We start from the raw sequence: 19,833 nt of genomic DNA, 5'->3' as shown, positions 1-19,833 counted from the left end.
AAGAAATCAACTGTGGGAGCAATTATTAGGAAATGGAAGACATACAAGACCACTGATAATCTCCCTCGATCTGGGGCTCCAAGCAAAATCTCACCCCGTGGGGTCAAAATGATCACAAGAACGGTGAGCAAAAATCCCAGAACCACACGGGGGGACCTAGTGAATGACCTGCAGAGAGCTGGGACCAAAGTAACAAAGCCTACCATCAGTAACACACTACGCCGCCAGGGACACAAATCCTGCAGTGCCAGACGTGTCCCCCCTGCTTAAGCCAGTACATGTCCAGGCCCGTCTGAAGTTTACTAGAGTGCATTTGGATGATCCAGAAGAGGATTGGGAGAATGTCATATGTCATATGGTCAGATGAAACCAAAATAGAACTTGTCGTGTTTGGAGGACAAAGAATGCTGAGTTGTATCCAAAGAACACCATACCTACTGTGAAGCATGGGGGTGGAAACATCATGCTTTGGGGCTGTTTTTCTGCAAAGGGACCAGGACGACTGATCCGTGTAAAGGAAAGAATGAATGGGGCCATGTATCGTGTGATTTTGAGTGAAAACCTCCTTCCATCAGCAAGGGCATTGAAGATGAAACGTGGCTGGGTCTTTCAGCATGACAATGATCCCAAACACACCGCCCGGGCAACGAAGGAGTGGCTTCGCAAGAAGCATTTCAAGGTCCTGGAGTGGCCTAGCCAGTCTCCAGGGCCCGTATCCTTAAAGATTCTGAGAATCCTCTCAGAGAGCTCCTAACTTAACCTAAAAATTCCTTGCCAGGAGTTTTAGCTTAGAAGTGATTCCAGAACATTTTCAGTGAACTCTGGGCCAGGAATGGATGAAAAATCCTATCTTAGTGAGGAGGTGTGGTTGACCCCGTTGCTAGGTATGAGTCATCATTTCAAAAGCCGTGATTGGTTGATCCTACAAGTTTGATGAAAATGAACTTTTGGTGATAATGAGCAAAGGATGTACCCTCTAATCAATAAACATAATTATACACTCTAATCTTATGCAGACTATAATTGTAAATAATATTTCACATTCAAGAAAATATCTGGAAAATGAATAGTAAGCTGTAGGGGTTATAGCCTAACATTAGAATCTAAAATATGTGAAAACTTAAGCTCATTACACCCTGTTCAAATAATGATTTGTGTCTCATTTGCTCAAATTAATATCCTAGCTGGCATATTTTGTACTTTCACTTCCATATGGACCCCATTGAAAACAAGATGGCCTATCTCAAGGGGCTGTCCTTAATGAAGTAGAAATTGCAACGTTACAACTCAGTGTGAACTTAACGAGGGTAACACAGCTCAGCTTTTAACAATGTCTGTGATTGCTGGCTGGTCTATTTATGAAGGCTTGTTAACAAATATCCTACAAACACAGAAAATGGAGAAAAAAAGGAATCGCAGGCCGAACTGGACTGAGGAGCAAGGTTTGTTGCTGGCCCAGTTGGTGAACGAACATAAAGGTATGTTACGAGGAAAATTTGGCCCAACTGTCACTAGCCAAGGCAAGAGGCGCGCCTGGGACACAATATCCCAAACAATCAATGCCTCTTTTCCACTGGTGGTGCGGACAGGCGACGATTGTGAGAAAAGGTGGTATGTGCTGCAGTCCAAGGCAAAAGATGAGATTGCAGCACACAAGCGGGAATCCTCACTCACAGGTGAGCAAAATACTATGGCCTACCACATAATCTGGCAATTTGCTCCTGCTGGCAAAGTTAATTTACATGCCTAAGTACTGTGTTCATTGACTGTTTCTTTCTAGGGGGTGGACCACCTGCAAAGCGGCTGTCCCAGGTGGCCGACACTGTCTTTCAAGTCCTGGGACACTCTGAGGTCAGTGTCACCGGGCTGCCAACAGGCATTGACACGTCAATGATGCAGGCCCTTGAAATGCAGCAAAGGTAGGACACAGGGTTATTCATATCAACAGTGTTTATTCATTGCAGAAGCCATTTCATGTGTTATCCATGCTCATTGTATTAAATTAATTTAATCAAAACAATAATTAAACTAGGCCTATGTATTTCTGTAGCATGGAGCCATCACAAGAACCGGGCCCATCAAGTTTGCCGCCTGAACCATCTGCAGCTGCTACTCAGGATAGCCCGGCGGATCAAACACCATTCCCATCCGCAGCACCTGCTCCGTCAGCATCCCTGCAGGAGAGAAGATTGCAACTCACAATTGATGTGTTTGAACAACAAAAAAAAGTCCTTTCCCTTCAGGAGGAGTACTACCGCCTTAAAATTGAACACCTAAAAAATAAACCATTTAGAGATTGTGTTCTGTGTCTTGCATTTAACAGTTGCAGGTGATGTGCAGTAAAACTGTGGTAGTTCTTAATACCATCACAAGTTCTCAAATGACATGGGGCTACAGCTTGCCTGAAATGTAAATTTGTGAAGTTTGCCCTGTAAGGCAGTCCACTCTGGGCTAGGTTCCCCTGTGGAATGTGAATATCTTCTTCACCACCATCCTCATCGTTGTCTCCATCCTCATCCTCATCGCCATCCTCCAGAGGTTCTGCAATCTGTCTAACCTTGCAAATATTGTGTAATATTGCACAGGCTATGATGAGTTTGCTGACTTTTTCAGGCCTCAGCCGCACCTCTCCGTGGAGAACATGAAAGCGCCTCTTAAGCTGGCCTATGCCACGCTCCACCACCGCTCTTGTTGTCTTGTGGGCCCTACAATAGAATACAGACCTTTAATTATTTGATGGAAATATTGCACTACTTGGATGCTCTAACATATTGCTTGCATTTCATTTCCATGATTTTTGTATTGTTTGGCTTACCTGTTATAGTTTAGTTGGGGCCCTTGGCGTGGCTGGAGGTAAGGTGTAAGGAGCCATGGTTTGCATGGGTAGCCACTGTCCCCTAACAAGTGGCAATTAGCTGGCACATAGCGTCTCTCAAAAAGCTGTCGGAGAGCATTCTCGCATCATGTGTGGAGCCTGGCCATTTAGCCACAATGTCCAAAATCTTCCAGGCCGCATTGAACACTATTTGCACATTGATGCTGTGGAAATTCTTCCTGTTAACAAAGACAGCCTCGTCCTCTGATGGCGCAATTATTCTCACATGTGTTCCATCAATTACACCCACAACGCCAGGGAATCCTGCAATGTCCATAAATGCCCTTTTATGTGTGTGTAAAGTGCGGGCATCCAGCGGGGAATGAAACAAATTGTGTCACAATATTAGGTTGTGACAAAGCTGTCAGTGTTTGGGTGATGACTCTGCTGACGGAGGATTGGGACAGACCCAAGTCATCACTGCTGCATTGTTGCATTTTCCCTGTTGCCAAATACCTCAGGGTTGTGATTACTTTCTTCTCCGGTGTAATAGCGTTGTGGCGTCGAGTTGGTGAAGTAATTGCATCTCTAAGGAGATCCACCACAAACATGATTCCTGCACGATCCAATCTGTAGCGTCTCAATAATTCCCTGTCATCCAGTGTTTGCAGGACATCTCTCCTACCTCCTCTGTTGGCCATTTTGTGCAGCTGCTTAGGGTAACTCCTAAGCCACTAAAAGTCCTCTTCCCTGCTCTTAGCAGATCTCGCCTTAGGAGCCCTTTTAAGCGCTAGGACTCTTGAGGAATAGCTTTTATATTAACTGGGATTTTCGTGTCACTTTTAGGGGAAATTCTAAGAAAACGTCATGCCTCTGAGAATTTTCTTAGAATTTGGCCGCTAGGAGCCACTTTTTGCACAAAAATTCTTTAGAGATACGGGCCCAGATCTCAACCCCATAGAAAATCTTTGGAGGGAGTTGAAAGTCCGTGTTGCCCAGCGACAGCCCCAAAACATCACTGCTCTAGAGGAGATCTGCATGGAGGAATGGGCCAAAATACCAGCAACAGTGTGTGAAAACCTTGTGAAGACTTACAGAAAACGTTTGACCTGTGTCATTGCCAACAAAGGGTATATAACAAAGTATTGAGAAACTTTTGTTATTGACCAAATACTTATTTTCCACCATAATTTGCAAATAAATTCATTAAAAATCCTACAATGTGATTTTCTGGATTTTCTTTCCTCATTTTGTCTGTCATAGTTGACGTGTACCTATGATGAAAATTACAGGCCTCTCTCATCTTTTTAAGTGGGAGAACTTGCACAATTGGTGGCTGACTAAATACTTTTTTTCCCCACTGTACATGGTTTAAGCTTTACTCAACACCATATAAGAAGCCAAGCTTACCTTTCATAACGCAGCAATGATTAAGCGTTGGGTAGCTAGCACAAAGATATTGTATTTAGCTACTACAGTACAGCCAGCTGGTAGTGTTGGCTAGCTAGCAATGGCTGCTGTGTTGACTTTGTTTGAAAAACGGCGTCGCTGCGAACGAATGTAGCTGGCTAAAAGGATATTGTTTTTAGTTGCTACCGTTGCTAATAGCTACTCGCCAGCTAATCCAGGAGGTGAGTTAGCTAGCTAGCTTCGTGCTACACCCGGCACCGCCGAATACAAAAGTAACCTACAATAACTACACAACAGCTACCCACAATAGCCCACGATGCCTACCTATACTACTTAATATACAGCCCACGATGCCTACCTATAATACCTAACTACAATCTAAATACATAGTTTAAGCCTTACTCGACAAAGCCCAAGCTATGTATAAAGCCAAACTGGCAGACTGCAATCAGTAGCCGTAATTAAGTACAGCAGCTACCAACCACCTAACGTTAATGATAATGAGGTTAGAAAAACAGCTGAATGGTGGCGGCTAGCTGGCTCAATCACAGGTACTCTTAAGCGTGAAATAACATTGGAAACAACTAACCACAGTTGCTAAAAGTTACCAATAGCTACCCGCTAGCTAGCTAGCTTTGTTGGTCCAAGTAGTGGGTAAGCTAGCCTCGTGCTTCGCCGGGGTCCGCCGAATACAGTCCTTACCTACAATAATTACCTACAATAACTACCTGAGTAAACTACCTATAATAACTAACTACAATACCTACCTACAATCTAAATACATGGTTTAAGCTTTACTCAACACCATATAAGAAGCCAAGCTTACCTCCTGCTAGAGAAAACACAACCTCTCCCGTCTCTCCTCACACACCACTAAATGGCTTTTTAAATGGCTTTTTATAGATTGGCTTTTACAAGAAAGGGTACTTTTATGCATGATTGCTTTATTGTTTTAAATGAACAACTTGTACCTTTTAAATGTAATATAATGCTGATTTTTATGCATTTTATGCCGTTTTTATGTGTATAAATCAATAAAAAATGTGAGCTGTTTTAAAAGGAAAATGAATCAATAAAAACTTTTCCAAAATAAAAATCTGTTCTTATCAGTTTATTTTGTGTCCCGTGGTGTTGGTAGGCCCTGTTAGCCTAGCATAGCTGGGCCTGCCAGATTCCTCTGGTGTTTACACTTCCCCCCCTTTTTTTTGTGTGTTTATTTTCTCACTGGTGGTGGGACAAAGGGAGTGGGCCTCCATCATGTCAGCAGCACAGGCTGGCATGCGGAGGCACCACGCCGTGCACCTCCTTTTAAAAGGAGAAGGGAGGGAAAACAATGGAGTTGTCCCAATTGGACTTCTCCAGAAAATTCCTCCAAAAAGAACTCGGTTTCAGACCTGCGCAGGTGAACTGCATCTTAACCCTCCCTTATGGGAAGGGCTTCGATGTTAGTTTCGCCGGCGCCAGCTTCCTGAGGGATTTCTGGGGGAGACTCCAGAACACCCAGAACACCCAGGTGTCCCTGACAGCAATATTTGAGGTGACCAAGCTGACGGACAATAGCATTAAAACCGCTATTGTCCGTATGTACAATGAGACTGTACAACCGGAGGACGTTGCAGTATGGTTGGGCAGGTACTACAACGTAAGGGGGCCCCTGACCCAGGTGAAGGATCCCGATGGGATCTGAACAGGGGCCTGGAGGGTCACTGTTCAGCAGAGGGAGGATCCCGGGGGCTATGGTGGGTTGAAAGCCATCCCATCCACCATAGTCCTCGGAGAGAACAGGGTCCATGTTCACTACCAGGACCAGCCTAAGCAGTGCCGTAAGTGTGGTGAGCATGGCCACCTAGCAGACGCCTGTGACAAGGTGGTCTGCATGAAGTGCCGAGAGGTGGGCCACCGCTACGAGGATTGCACAAACGGAAGATCGTGCAACCTCTGTGGCGAGCGGTCCCACCTCATCCGCAGCTGCCCCTCCTCCTGGGCCAACAAGGTCAGGGCTGGCAGGATGGAGGCGGTGGCTGCGGACCGGGCTTCCGAGCGCAAGGTGGAGGAAGTGGCAGTTGCCACGGTAGCGGAGGTGGTGGTAGCGGTAGTGGAGGAGATGGTGGCGGTAATGGAGGAACTGGTAACCCTACCCACCCCAACCCCCCCGCCCCAGACTGAGGTGACCCCTGAAGGAGAAAGGGCGGAGAAAGACGGCTCTGGAGTGGTGGTGAGTGAGAGCTCCCCAAGTGGGTCAGATAGCATGATGACAGTGTCAGAAACGACACTGCCATCCAACTCTCCAAACCAGGACTTGTTTTTAAACCCAGTTTGTACCTCCTCTCCCTACTGCCCCCCCCCCCTTACCCCGTAGGGAGAGAGGGAAAGGACCCGAAAAATAACCCCTTTTAAACTGTTTGAATGCCTTCTTTCCTTTTAGCACTGTTTTTACTCACCTCTTTCTTGGCTTTTAACATCACCACCATTAACATTTGGAGTGTAAAAACAGAGGTAAGAGCACAATCGGTTTTATCCGTTTTAGAAAGTGTTATTTCAGATGTGTTTTTACCGGAGTGTGGTCTACCCTTTTTATCCTCTTACAGCAAATGGCAGAAGTGGCAGCACGGGCCCTCCATTTGGAGCGGATTCAATTTTAATAAAAACGATGGTGTTGCCATTTTATTCAAGACCCCACAGGTGTTGGTGAGGGGGAGCACAGTGGTGGTTGGGGGGCGTGCTCTTTTAGCCAAATGCACCTTTATGGGGAGGGATTTTAATGTGCTAAATGTATATGGTTTTAACAACAAACATGACCGGTGCACACTATTAGAAGACCTGCAGTCCCACATGCTGGGGAGGGATCCTCTAGTGGTGGCTGGGGATTTTAACTGTGTTTTAAGTAGAGCAGACAGGAGAGGAGCGGGAGAAGATTTTAAGGTAAATAGGTCAAGCGTTTTATTGCAAGGGTTCTGCAGGGATTTTAAATTAACTGACTGTTTTAAAACCCTGCATCCAAAAGGAGGGCTTCACCTGGACCAGTGGTGACGGCACCAGAGCCTCTCACATTGACTATCTGTTTACCCGCGACTGCCCGCCAACTGATGCTAGAAAGACGCTACAGGACTTCTTTGACACATGAGCACAGTGGTGGAAAATGGTGAAGGGCAAGACGAGGACCTTCTTCAGAGAGATAGTGAGGGAAAAAAGTATTTGATCCCCTGCTGATTTTGTACGTTTGCCCACTTACAAAGAAATGATCGGTCTATACTTTTAATGGTAGGTTTATCTGAACAGTGAGAGACAGAATAATAACATAATTATCCAGAAAAATGCATGTCAAAAATGTTATAAATTGATTTGCATTTTAATGAGGGAAATAAGTATCAGAAAATATTTCTGGCTCCCAGGTGTCTTTTATACAGGTAACGAGCTGAGATTAGGAGCACACTCTTAAAGGGAGTGCTCCTAATCTCATCTTGTTACCTGTATAAAAGACGCCTGTCCACAGAAGCAATCAATCAATCAGATTCCAAACTCTCCACCATGGCCAAGACCAAAGAGCTATCCAAGGATGTCAGGGACAAGATTGTAGACCTACACAAGGCTGGAATGGGCTACAAGACCATCGCCAAGCAGCTTGGTGAGAAGGTAACAACAGTTGGTGTGATTATTCGCAAATGGAAGAAACACAAAATAACTGTCAATCTCCCTCGGCCTGGGGCTCCAAGCAAGATCCCACCTCATGGAGTTGCAATGATCATGAGAACGGTGAGGAATCAGCCTAGAACTACACGGGATGATCTTGTCAATGATCTCAAGGCAGCTGGGACCATAGTCACCAAGAAAACAATTGGTAACACACTACGCCGTGAAGGACTGAAATCCTGCAGCGCCCGCAAGGTCCCCCTGCTCAAGAAAGCACATATACAGGCCCATCTGAAGTTTGCCAATGAACATCTAAATGATTCAGAGGAGAACTGGGTGAAAGTGTTGTGGTCATATGAGACCAAAATCGAGCTCTTTGGCATCAACTCAACTCGCCGTGTTTGGAGGAGGAAGAATGCTGCCTATGACCCCAAGAACACCATCCCCACCATCAAACATGGAAGTGGAAACATTATGCTTTGGGGGTGTTGTCACGCCCTGGCTCTAGGGACTCTTTTAAGTTGAGCCAGGGTGTGTAGAGTTTATGTTTTGTGCTCGTTGTGTCTAGTCTAGTTTTTGTATATCTATGTTGGCCAGAGTGGTTCTCAGTCAGAGGCAACGAGTATCAGCTGTTGCTGGTTGTCTCTGATTGGGAACCATATTTAGTCAGGTGGTTTTCCCACAGTGTTTGTGGGATCTTGTTCCGTGTTGGTTTGTGTTTTGCACCTGTGGACGTCACGTATCGATTTGTTGTTTTGTTCGTGTATCATTTAATAAATAAGTATGTTCACCTTCCACGCTGCGCCTTGGTCCTCTATATCCGACGATCGTGACAGGTGTTTTTCTGCTAAGGGGACAGGACAACTTCACAGCATCAAAGGGATGATGGACGGGGCCATGTACCGTCAAATCTTGGGTGAGAACCTCCTTCCCTCAGCCAGGGCATTGAAAATGGGTCGTGGATGGGTATTCCAGCATGACAATGACCCAAAACACACGGCCAAGGCAACAAAGGAGTGGCTCAAGAAGAAGCACATTAAGGTCCTGGAGTGGCCTTGCCAGTCTCCAGACCTTAATCCCATAGAAAATCTGTGGATGGAGCTGAAGGTTCGAGTTGCCAAACGTCAGCCTCGAAACCTTAATGACTTGGAGAAGATCTGCAAAGAGGAGTGGGACAAAATCCCTCCTGAGATGTGTGCAAACCAGGTGGCCAACTACAAGAAACATCTGACCTCTTTGATTGCCAACAACCGTTTTACCACCAAGTATTAAGTCATGTTTTGCAGAGGGGTCAAATACTTATTTCCCTCATGAAAATGCAAATCAATTTATAATATTTTTGACATGCATTTTTCTGGATTTTTGTTTTTATTCTGCCTCTCACTGTTCAAATAAACCTACCATTAAAAGTATAGACTGATCATGTCTGTCAGTGGGCAAACGTACAAAATCAGCAGGGGATCAAATACTTTTTTCCCCTCACTGTAGGAAAGGAGAAGAAAAAGAGACCATTTTGGGACCGCAGAGGCGACTGGAAAGGTATTTTAATCTAGTTCAACAGGGTTTTGATTTTAACCAGGAAATTTTTAGTAGAACAGAAGAGCAAGGGGGTTATTTTAAGAAGCAAAGAAAGGGAATTAGAAAAGGGGGAGAAGTGCACTAGATACTTTTTTAAGAAGATAGTTAGGAAGGGTAGGATAATGACAGTTTTAAAAGATTTAGACAGCGTTTTAAAATAAGACACAGAGGGAATAAAATAAGTAGTAGATTATTTTTATGGGGAACTGTTTGGGGAAAAAGACGTGTGTGAGGAAACCATGGGGGACGTTTTATCATACATTGACAGAATTTTACACAATACAGACGACCTAACAAAAGACCTGACAAGGACTGATACATTTTAAGAGGGGTAAATCACCGGGGGAGGACGGCCTCCTTTTGGAGTTTTATCTGACCTTTTGGGATGTTTTAGCTGACTTTGAACAACTTGACAGTCTACCTGACAGTTTTAGAGTAGGAATAGTGACCCTTTTACACAAGAAAAATGACAGGACTGACCTGAAACTGGAGACCGATTACCCTTTTAAACTTTGATTGTAAACTTACTAAGGTGTTTACTTTACTTTACTAAGGTGTCTTCTGTCTTAGGGGAGGTGATCCACCCGGACCAAGCCTGTGCCATTCCGGGAAGGAAGATCACGGACAGCCTAGTACTGATCAGAGATGCCATCTGTTATGCGAGAGACAGAAACATGCGGCTTATAGTCCTAAATTTAGATTTTGAGAAAGCTTTTGATCGGGTCTCGCATCAGTACCTCTTCAAGGTACTGCAAAAAATTGGGTTCCCTGAAAGGTTTCTAGCTTGGGTGGGATTGCTGTATGGGGACATCAACAGCAGAATCCTTGTAAATGGGCATTTGTCAAGAGCAGTGGGAGTACACTGCGGCGTCCGTCAGGGATGTCTGTTATCTCCCCTCCTGTTTGTGGCTTGCATAGAACCACTGGCACAGGTCTTGAGAAGGGACCAACGGATCAGTGGGGTGGGTATCCCGGGGAGTGGGGGGATGACCGCCAAGGGCGTTTTTTACATGGACGACGTAAACATTTTATGCACTGACCTTTTATCTGTCGACAGGACTCTGGACAGGACTGACTGGTACGGACGAGCCTCTGGGGTGAGACTGAACAGAAACAAGACAGAGGCCCGTGGGCAGACTCAGACTTGACCAGACTACCACTGACTGTTAAAATGACAGACATAAGGGTACTGGGTGTAAAATTTGACACGGAGGGAGGAGGGAGTAGCAATTTGACCGGGATTTTAGGGACAGTAAGACAGAGACTAGGTTTTTGGGGACTGAGACGACTGTCTTTTGACGAGAGACTGGGCCGCGGTCACGTGTACCGACGAGATGCCGTACACGACGGGGTAAGAAGAAACGACAACCAGAGGCAGAGGGGGCCGTTCACACGGTCCCAGAACCCACGGGACTGAGTGTCTTTAATTTATCAAGCAAGATATTGAGTCCTGCCCATGTCTCCTTACATAATAAAGGGTTATCTTTTGTGCCTACAACTCAGTGCAACGATTTCGATGTTAATGTAGACATGTTTAAGTTTTTTAGAAACATCAGTTTAAAAGGAACACTTCAGCTCCCCTAATTGTGATATTTCAACTGAACATGTAGGTGGCTCACCTGCACATACTCCGACTCCTTTCAGAAGTAAGAGTTATTTTGTACCTCCAGCCAATCGCAATCACTCTATTGAGACGTATTGCAGACTCGTTGAAAAAGATGTTGGTAATCTCCTTAAGAACAAACAAGAGTACATATCTTTTCAAAATTTACCCAAGGATGAAAAACAAGCTTTGCTTGATTTACAACCAGATACGTCAGTTTTTACCCGCCCTGCTGATAAGGGTGGGTCAGTTGTACTCATGGATAGGACAGTTTATGTAAATGTGTGTCACAGACAACTGCTTGACAACACCTTTTACAAGAAACTCAGAATTGACCCCACTTCCCAATTTCAGAACACTATCTGTTCTGTCCTAGATGGGTATTTAAGTTCTGGTCAAATCACCAAAAAAATAACACGATTTTTTGGCTATTCAACACCCTAAAATTTGCCGAAATTACACAAGAATGTTACAAAACCTCCAGGGCGCCCTATTGTAGCAGGCATTGATGCAGTAACATCCCCTTTATCGACCTATGTTCACTTTTTTATTAGACCTCTCGCAGAACAGCTCCCCTCCTTTGTAAAGGACACCAGCAGTATGATCTCTATTGTTGAATCTCTTGATCCTCTCCCTGATAATACCTTGTTAGTTACTTTTGATGTTGAGTCGTTATACACGAATATTCCACACGAGGGTGGTATTGAAGCCATGGAACATTTTCTTCTGCAACATGACCCTAATGAACTACCTTCCAGTGCATGCATTATAACATTGGCTGAAATAGTACTCACACACAACTACTATATGTTTCTAAATTATTTCTTTATTCAGACGAAGGGTACTGCTATGGGATCCCCTATGGCTCCTAACTATGCTAATTTGTATGTGGGTTACATTGAGAAACAGTCAATTTTCAATCCTCTAAAAAATGTTTTCTTGCCTAACATTATTATTTGGAAACGGTACATTGATGATATTTTTGTTCTATGGAGGGGTGATTCTAAACAGCTCCAGGCATTCCATGCTTTTCTTGTTCTGAGCACCTGAGATTTACTATGCAATCTGACACACGTCAAATCAGTTTCCTTGATCTTCTGATTTTGAGTGAGGATAATGTTTTATACACTGATCTTTACAGGAAACCTACTGATCGTAACAGTTTGTTGAGGGCTGATAGCTGTCACCCACTTCCCTTGAAAAACAGTTTGCCTTACAGCCAATTCTGTCGAATCAAAATAATTTGTAAAAAAACAAATCAGATTTCGACTGTGTAATATGGCTGAGACGCAAAGAAAATTCAAGGAGAGAGGGTACAAAAATGGTCAGATTAATACTGCCATTGAGAAAATTCAAAACAAATCGAGACCTGATCTCTTTCAAGGACAGTCTCGTAAAAAGAATCATTCTTGCGTTCTAACAACACGCTATTCAAAGTGCTCTGAACAAATTAAGGGAATCGTTCAAACATTGGCACATTCTAAGATCCGATGACAGTATTGGTAATGTGTTTTCAGACCCTCCCTTGGTTGTATTCTCGCGGGGCAGAAATCTCAGAGATCAATTGGTAAACTCTGATTTACCACCCCTAAATATCCCTGCACAACGTCTATTTGCGCCTCTACCGGATGGAAACTACAAGTGTAACGGCTGTGCTCAATGCAATGGCACTTACAAATGTAGATCCTTCAAACACCCCCAAACAGGGAAACAGATCCCAATCAAAGGTGTTATTACGTGCTCCACTAAGGCAGTTATTTATCTTATAACTTGTGGTAAAAATTATGTGGGTAAAACAAAGCGCGAATTAAAAGTACGAATCTCGGAGCATCGTAGCACCATTAGGTGCCAAAACTCGACATACCCAGTCGCTGCCCACTTTTTGGAATCGAACCACTCTATTTCTTCCCTACGTTATATCGGCATCGAACATGCTACCTTCGGTCTCAACGTAGACTTTGATTTGAAGCCATTCTTGTGATTTTGCTATTCATTGTAAATGTTGTGGGCCTATGTAGCTAAGTATCTATGATCATATGCTATCCATGTTTTTTGTATGTTGTTTTTATCTGTGAATTGGCCAATGCTATTAGGCCACACCCGGCCATGATTACAGACACCTGTGTGTGTCCTTTCACACTATATAAACCAGTGACCCGCAGTGTTTGTCATTATACCCTGATGAAGACAGCTTGTCTGTCGAAACGTTGGTTATTAAGATATTAAATTATTGCATCTGAGCTGCTAGAGTGTGCGGCTTTCCTTTTCTTTTTGAAGTGTTTTACGCCGTCAGCCAGCACCTCGCCTAAATAGGTGTGCGTTTCTTTCGCTTTTATCTGCCAGCAGGGGAGGACCTAATGCCCCAGCTTGTGCTGTATGGGGTGGGCCGAAGGCCTATAGCACCAAAGCTCTGGCCCACCCTTACGTGTCTGAAGGACGCATTGTGGTCCTCCCGCAACCTGCTGGTAGGAAAACGGTTAGAGACCACCCCCCAGGCAGTGGCTTTGGTAGCCATGGAAGCCCTGGGATGGTACGAACGAAAGGGGGCCTCGACCCCAGGCAAAGGGTCCCCCACAACACCTAAGGTCCTGGCGGCCACGGCCTGACAGCGCTGCGGCGCCTAGGGCGATGCGTCTAGGGGAGGGGTCTCCTCTAGGCCCCGACGGATGGGTACAGAGTTGATTCGGAAGAGCAGGAGGAGGCTTTTTTGATAAGGACTAACCCCATTCCCGTACAAAGGACAGAAGACAGCTTTTTAACAAAGTGACTCTTGACAAGTTTTCCATGTCTTAAAAATGTTTTACCTTTGTTAAATCATTTGTGTACATTTTAAATGCCTTTTTACAGATTGGCCTTTTACAAGAAAGGGTACTTTTATGCATGGTTGCTTTATTGTTTTAAAGAAACAACTTGTACTTTTTAACAAATGTAAATGTAATATATAAATGCTGGTTTTAATGCCGATTTTGTGTTTTAAAAAAGGGCTGTTTTAAAAAAGGAAATGCATCAATATCTTTCCAAAATAAAAAAATCTGTTCTTATCAGTTTAATATCTGATACGTCCCCCATCGGGGAACTACATATTAAATGGATTTTTCGAACAGGGAGTCGGAAATGGGGCTTGCTCCGTCCGCTCCAAGCATCGACCCGGTATTGCAGTACCTCCGGGAACGGTGCAACGCTGTTCTCCCATTGTCAAGGAAAAAACTACATGGAGGTAGATAAACAGCCAGCAGAAGAAAAGAGAAAGAAAACTATTCCAAACTGAAAGAAGGACGAAGCACTTTGTGCGGTCCAGCGTTTTCCCTCAATTTTTCTTTTAAAAAATAAACATATATTGGCATTCACCAGGATAGTGTGTTTGTGTCTGTGTGTGTTTTTGACCAAAAACAGAACAAATACTTCACCAGGACAATCAGTCAGTCTGACTTTTACCCCACAGCCCCCGAAAACTTGGCAAGTGGGTTCGGGGACAACCTGCGAGAACCAGGCCTAGAGTAAACAGAGTGTGAACAAGTTCTATGAGTGGAGCGGAGTCCCATAGGGGAGCTCTGCTCCTATTGGTTTACCCCGCTGCCTAGGCTGCGAACAGCATGAGACAAAATTATGCACACACCTGCAGCCATTAGGAGTACAGGTGTCCCTATAAGAGGGGACACTTCCCCTCAATCAGCCTCCCTTTATCTTCAGCGACTGGACTGAAGAAGCCGATGAGAAGAGAAGATTCGGAACGAAAAAGTCGCCGTCGATTTCCAAGTCTCGACGTCGTCCTAAAATGAGTACACCCGGAGATTTTCCACCCCCAAAAGCTATTTTCAGAGCTCAATGTCGCTGCTCCTCCATGGCTGCTGTGGACTCACACAACTTATGTTTTGTGTGCTTAGGATCACAGTGCGCTTGGAGCGGCCTCATAGATCCCCCACTATGCTCCAGCTGATCCCTCCTTTCTTTGAAGGAGATGAAGCAGCGATGGGCATTTTTTCAGGAGGATATCCCTCTAGAGGACGTGTTATCGGTGCTAGCCTCAGCTTCTGAGGCATCATCTGAGGGCGCTGACTCAGGAGATGACAGGGATATTCCATTGGAACAATCCATAACGCTGACCCAGACGTTTAAGACCCCTTTCCCTCAGGAAATCCCCCTGGGTGATGACGACAGGCTCTGAATTTTCAGCAGCCCCGTCCTACGCCACTGCCTCTCTGCGCTCTGATTATCCAGGGCTCATTGAGAGGGCTGCTAAGCGGCTGGAGATTAAGCTGCCCCCCATTCCCTCCAACCCGGAAGTGGACATGATGGAGGGCGGCCCTTACTCTCGGCCTAGGAGGGCGGCAGAGCCCTTGGCCCCTGCCATGCCCTCGCTTAGTAAATATGTGGAGGGCTCATGGGAGGCACCTCTGGCTGTCTGATGGCCATGAAGGATTCTGACAGATCCACGCTACTGACGATGGCCTGTTTGGGGTCGCCGTCAAAGATGCGACGGAGCGATTCATAAAACTAGACGAGAACAAAAGCACCTGTCTAGACACCTACCGTTAGCAGGGCGCTCTAGTTTACTGGATCTACTGCTTGGCGTCATGCCCGGCGTCAGATGGCGGCCTCCAGCAGAAAAGGGAGCGGGCCCTGCCCCGCCCCTCCTGTAGCGCCAGAGGTGCCGACCATTCTGCCGGCGAGAGAGGTCATTAACGCGTCATCCTGGCATCACCCGAAGGGCGGCCAGAAGAGACGCCGTTTATGACATGGCGAGGGGGAGAGAACGGAAGACGGCGCAGCGCCTTGTTGACTGTGCCCACTGTTCCCCCCCACCCTACTGTTGAGGGTATGGAGGAAACGACTAGTTACCGGAGTGTAACTCCAGTTCTATGAGTGGAGCGGAGCCCCATAGGGGAGCTCTGCTCCTAGTGGTTTACCCTCTGCCCTACGGCAGAAACAGCCTGAAGCAAAATTATGCACACACCTGTCAGCCAATGGGAGCACAGGTGCCCCTATATAAAGGGACCCGTTCCCTCAATCTGCCTCCCGAGATATTATCTTCAGCGAGACTAGAGAGGGTCGGCAGGGCCTTAATTCCTATGGGGCTCCGCTCCACTCATAGAACTGGAGTTACACTCCGGTAACTAGTCGTTCTATATCGTGGAGCTCCGCCCCATAGGGGAGCTCTGCTCCTAGTGGTTTAAGGCGGAGCGAAACGCTCCAAAATGTACTCCCTGCCGAGCCTAACACTTCCCATTCAAAAATGAAAAAGGTCAAGCCCAGCAATGGCTGCAACCAATTCCCGCAGTACTGTGACTACAAAACCCATCCGGGCGTCACAATATACCGCGTCATCGGTTATAGACCCGCCCCATCTAGCTCAATAGCAATGCCAATGGCTAGTGGGCAGATCATCAGAATAGAAGCCATGCTAAACTGTACTAGCAGATAGCTGTGCCTCAATATTCTGTGACAACACTATCGTCTACTAATGGAATGACATAAAATGTCACTCTACATTATGTGTCCAATAGACCGCCTTACTCACTCAATGGAACCCAGAGATTAGTAGGCAGGAACAAAATATACCAGTCATACTAAACTGAACCCTCAGATAGATGACCTCACATTCTGTCCATTCAATACATGTCTCTACCATACTGACACTGTCAGTCAGGAGACATGCCATAAGATATGCTTTTCATCCAAAGCGGACCTGATAGAGACCTGTCTATCGTCCTGCTTCTCTCTCCTGTATCTCAAGATTCTCCCTCAGCTGTGCTGAGTGTAATCGAGCTTGAGAGTTAAAAGCTTATCCTTAACATAACAAGTTTTCCTAACCAAAGCGGACCTGATTGGAACCTGTCCAAGATCCTGCTTTGTCCTCTAGCTCAAAGTCGCCCTTCAGCTCTGCTGAAAGCCGACCGAGCTAAAAAGTTAGAAAACATGTCCATCCACAATATGTTACTTCTAATAAAAGCGGACTTATGAACATGGTCACAATCCTACTTTCTTTCTCTGTTTTGCTCAAGATCTCCCTTCAGCTACGCTGAGTACAGACCGAGCCAAAGAGTTAGAAGACATATCCAACAGATAGAAACGGATAAAAGGAGACGGTGTCGACCATGACGCTGCTCTACAAATATCCTCTACCTCTGAAGAGGGCAGTAGAAGCTGCTACTCCACGAGTGGAGTGCGCTCTAATACCCTGAGGCGGTTGTTGCCCCGCCGCCTCGTACGCCGTCTCAATACCTTCACAAAGCCAATGAGACAATCGCTGTTTTGAAAGTGGTCTACCTAATGCAGCCGCACCGTGACACACAAACAGCTGAGGCGATGACCTAACCGCTGCGGTGCGCCTAACGTAACACGCCAAAGCGCGTACTGGGCACAGACAATGAAGCTTTTCCTCACTCCTCTCCCCATGGGGAGGGGGATGAAAAGCCCACAATTCCACGATCTGTGATCTATATGCACTGTTAATAACCTTCGGCACAAATGCCGGGTTAGGACGTAACACCGCTTTGCTCAGATCGCCATTAATGGCAAGGCAGTCGGGTCTCGTCGACAGTGCACACAAATCACTGACCCGCTTAGCGGTAGTCAAGGCGAGCAACAGCGCCGTCTTGATAGACAGCATCTTGAGGGGTATTTGATTCAATGGCTCGAACGGCGACTTACATAGCGCTCGAGAACCAGTGCCAAATCCCATTTGGGCAGCGTAGCTCTAGGCATCGGCCTAAGCCGTCGCGTTCCCAATAAGAAACGTTTCACTAATGGATGACTGAACACGTTTTTTCCGTTAAACCCTTCATGACCAGCTGAAATTGCCGCTGCAAACACTCGAATGGTGGAGGGCGATTTCTGCTTATCAAACATAGACTGCAGGAATGAGAGCACGCTCTCTACCTGACAGCTCATGGGGTCCACGTCCTGTGTGTCACACCATCGTGAGAAAACGTTCCATCTGCTGGTATACACCCTAGAAGTGGAACTGGCTCTTGCGCCCTGTATGGTTCTGATCACTGCATCAGACAACCCACGGCGCCTCAACCTGTCCCATTCAGGAACCAAGCCTTCAGTGGTTGGCCGATTATGGGCCATTGCCCTATCGAGCCTCCCGCCTGGGTCAACGCGTCTCGTCGATGTGGAATTGGCCAAGGTGGCGCAATCAACATCTGACTCATCTCCGCAAACCACGGAGCCCCCGGGCGATCGGGCGCTATCAGTATCACTGACAGCTCCTCTGACCTCACCCTGGCTAGCAGTGGGAGAATGCAAGACAGCAGAGGGAATGCATACAGGAGAACTTTCGGCCAAGGGTAGTGCGCGAATGCGTCTCTTCCCAGTGGCGGTTCGTCCTGTTCCCTCATGGAGAACCATAGGAGACACTGCGCGTTCACTCGTGACGCGAACAGGTCCACCTCGGCTCTCCCGAATTGTTCCCAAATTCGTAGAACAATGTCCGGGTGCAGACACCACTCGTCGTCTCGAGGACCCCCTCTAAACATGAGGTCTGCCCCTACGTTCAAGTAGCCCGGAATGTGCGCTGCTCTCAACGAGCGAAGGTGCTTGTGAGCCCACAGCCACAATTCCACTGCCGCCCGATGGAGGGCAGGAGACCTGACCCCTCCCTGGCGGTTTATGTGAGCCACTGTGGTTCGGTTGTCTGACCAGACCAACACATCGTGACCCCGAAGGGTAGACGCGAAGTGGGTCAAGACCAGTCGAACCGTTTCCAACTCTAGGAGGTTGATGTGACGACCTGATTGAGGCCATGCACCTCCTATCGCTTGAGACTGACATGTCCCTCCCCATCCAGTCAGAGAGGCATCTGTAAACACTGGAATGTAGGATGACACCTTGCCCATCGGGACTCCGTGCGTGAGAACGCACGGGTTCCTCCAATAGTCCAGGTCTGCTCTTAGCGAGAGAGGAACCACCACCAACCGATGACGTTGACGCACTGGGTCTAGTCTTAGTTGGGCGAACCACCGCTGTGTTCTGCGCATGTGCAGAAGCCCCAGCGGGACCACAGAGTGGGCTGCCGACATGAGACCCAAAAGTGACATGATCGATAGCGCCGTTACTGTGTGATTCGGACGACACTTCCTCAGGGCTAGCAACAATGCTGCCCTTCGAGGGTCCGAAATTCAAGCCCTCATCCTTACAGTGTCTAGCTGTAGTCCCAGGTAAACAATCTGATGACTGGGCCAGGGTGCGCTCTTTTTCCAATTCACAGCGAACCCCAGACGCGTGAGATGAATCACTGTCTGTGTCGTGTGCGTGAACGCCAGCTCTGCTGACGGGGCGAGAACCAGCAGGTCGTCTAGGTAGGCTAATATCCTTATCCCCTGACGACGCAGCGGTTCCAATGCCGCCTCCACACATTTGGAAAATGTTCGAGGTGCCAGGGCGTACCCAAACGGCATCCTCGTGAACTCGTACGCCACCCCTTGAAAGGCAAACCGCAGAAACTTTCTGTGGCGTGATTGTATCGGCACATGAAAGTACGCGTCCTTTAGGTCTATGCTTGTACAAAAGTCTCCCTTCTGGACACATTCCAGTAGACGTTTTGTCGTTAGCATTCGGAAGGGCCGTTTGGTTATGCTCTCGTTGAGAATGCGTAAGTCCAAAATCGGCCTCACTCCCCCGTCTTTTTGGGCACTAGGAAATAGGGCGAATACAGCCCCTTGTTCCTTTGCTCTCGGGGAACTACTGTGACCGCCTCCTTTGCCAAAAGTTCCGTAATCTCTGACCTCAGAGCGGCTACTTTGTCTGGCGTTTTCATCACCGTCTCCACCACTCCCCTGAACGGAGGTGGGGT

At 46.6% G+C, this 19,833-nt stretch overlaps 2 long non-coding RNA genes and 1 pseudogene across 2 annotated transcripts; 2 read left to right on the top strand and 1 right to left on the bottom strand.

Annotated features, from left to right (window-relative positions):
* Nucleotides 1-1,425: 1,425 nt before the first annotated feature.
* LOC121550066 lies at nucleotides 1,426-2,299 on the top strand. Its single transcript, XR_005996903.2, has 2 exons — nucleotides 1,426-1,919; nucleotides 2,051-2,299. It is a non-coding gene; the product is annotated as an uncharacterized LOC121550066 (long non-coding RNA).
* LOC121550065 lies at nucleotides 1,936-2,939 on the bottom strand. Its single transcript, XR_005996902.1, has 2 exons — nucleotides 2,816-2,939; nucleotides 1,936-2,705 (listed from the first exon to the last, which is right to left on the bottom strand). It is a non-coding gene; the product is annotated as an uncharacterized LOC121550065 (long non-coding RNA).
* Nucleotides 2,940-14,045: 11,106 nt separating this feature from the next.
* Nucleotides 14,046-14,220, top strand: LOC121550116 (annotated as a pseudogene).
* The last annotated feature ends 5,613 nt before the right edge of the window (nucleotides 14,221-19,833 follow it).

This window comes from Coregonus clupeaformis, chromosome 34 (genome assembly GCF_020615455.1).
Source record: "Coregonus clupeaformis isolate EN_2021a chromosome 34, ASM2061545v1, whole genome shotgun sequence".
NCBI classification, from domain to species: domain Eukaryota; kingdom Metazoa; phylum Chordata; class Actinopteri; order Salmoniformes; family Salmonidae; genus Coregonus; species Coregonus clupeaformis.
Note: the sequence above shows the minus strand (reverse complement) of the source record. Positions and strands in the feature narration are given on the sequence as shown.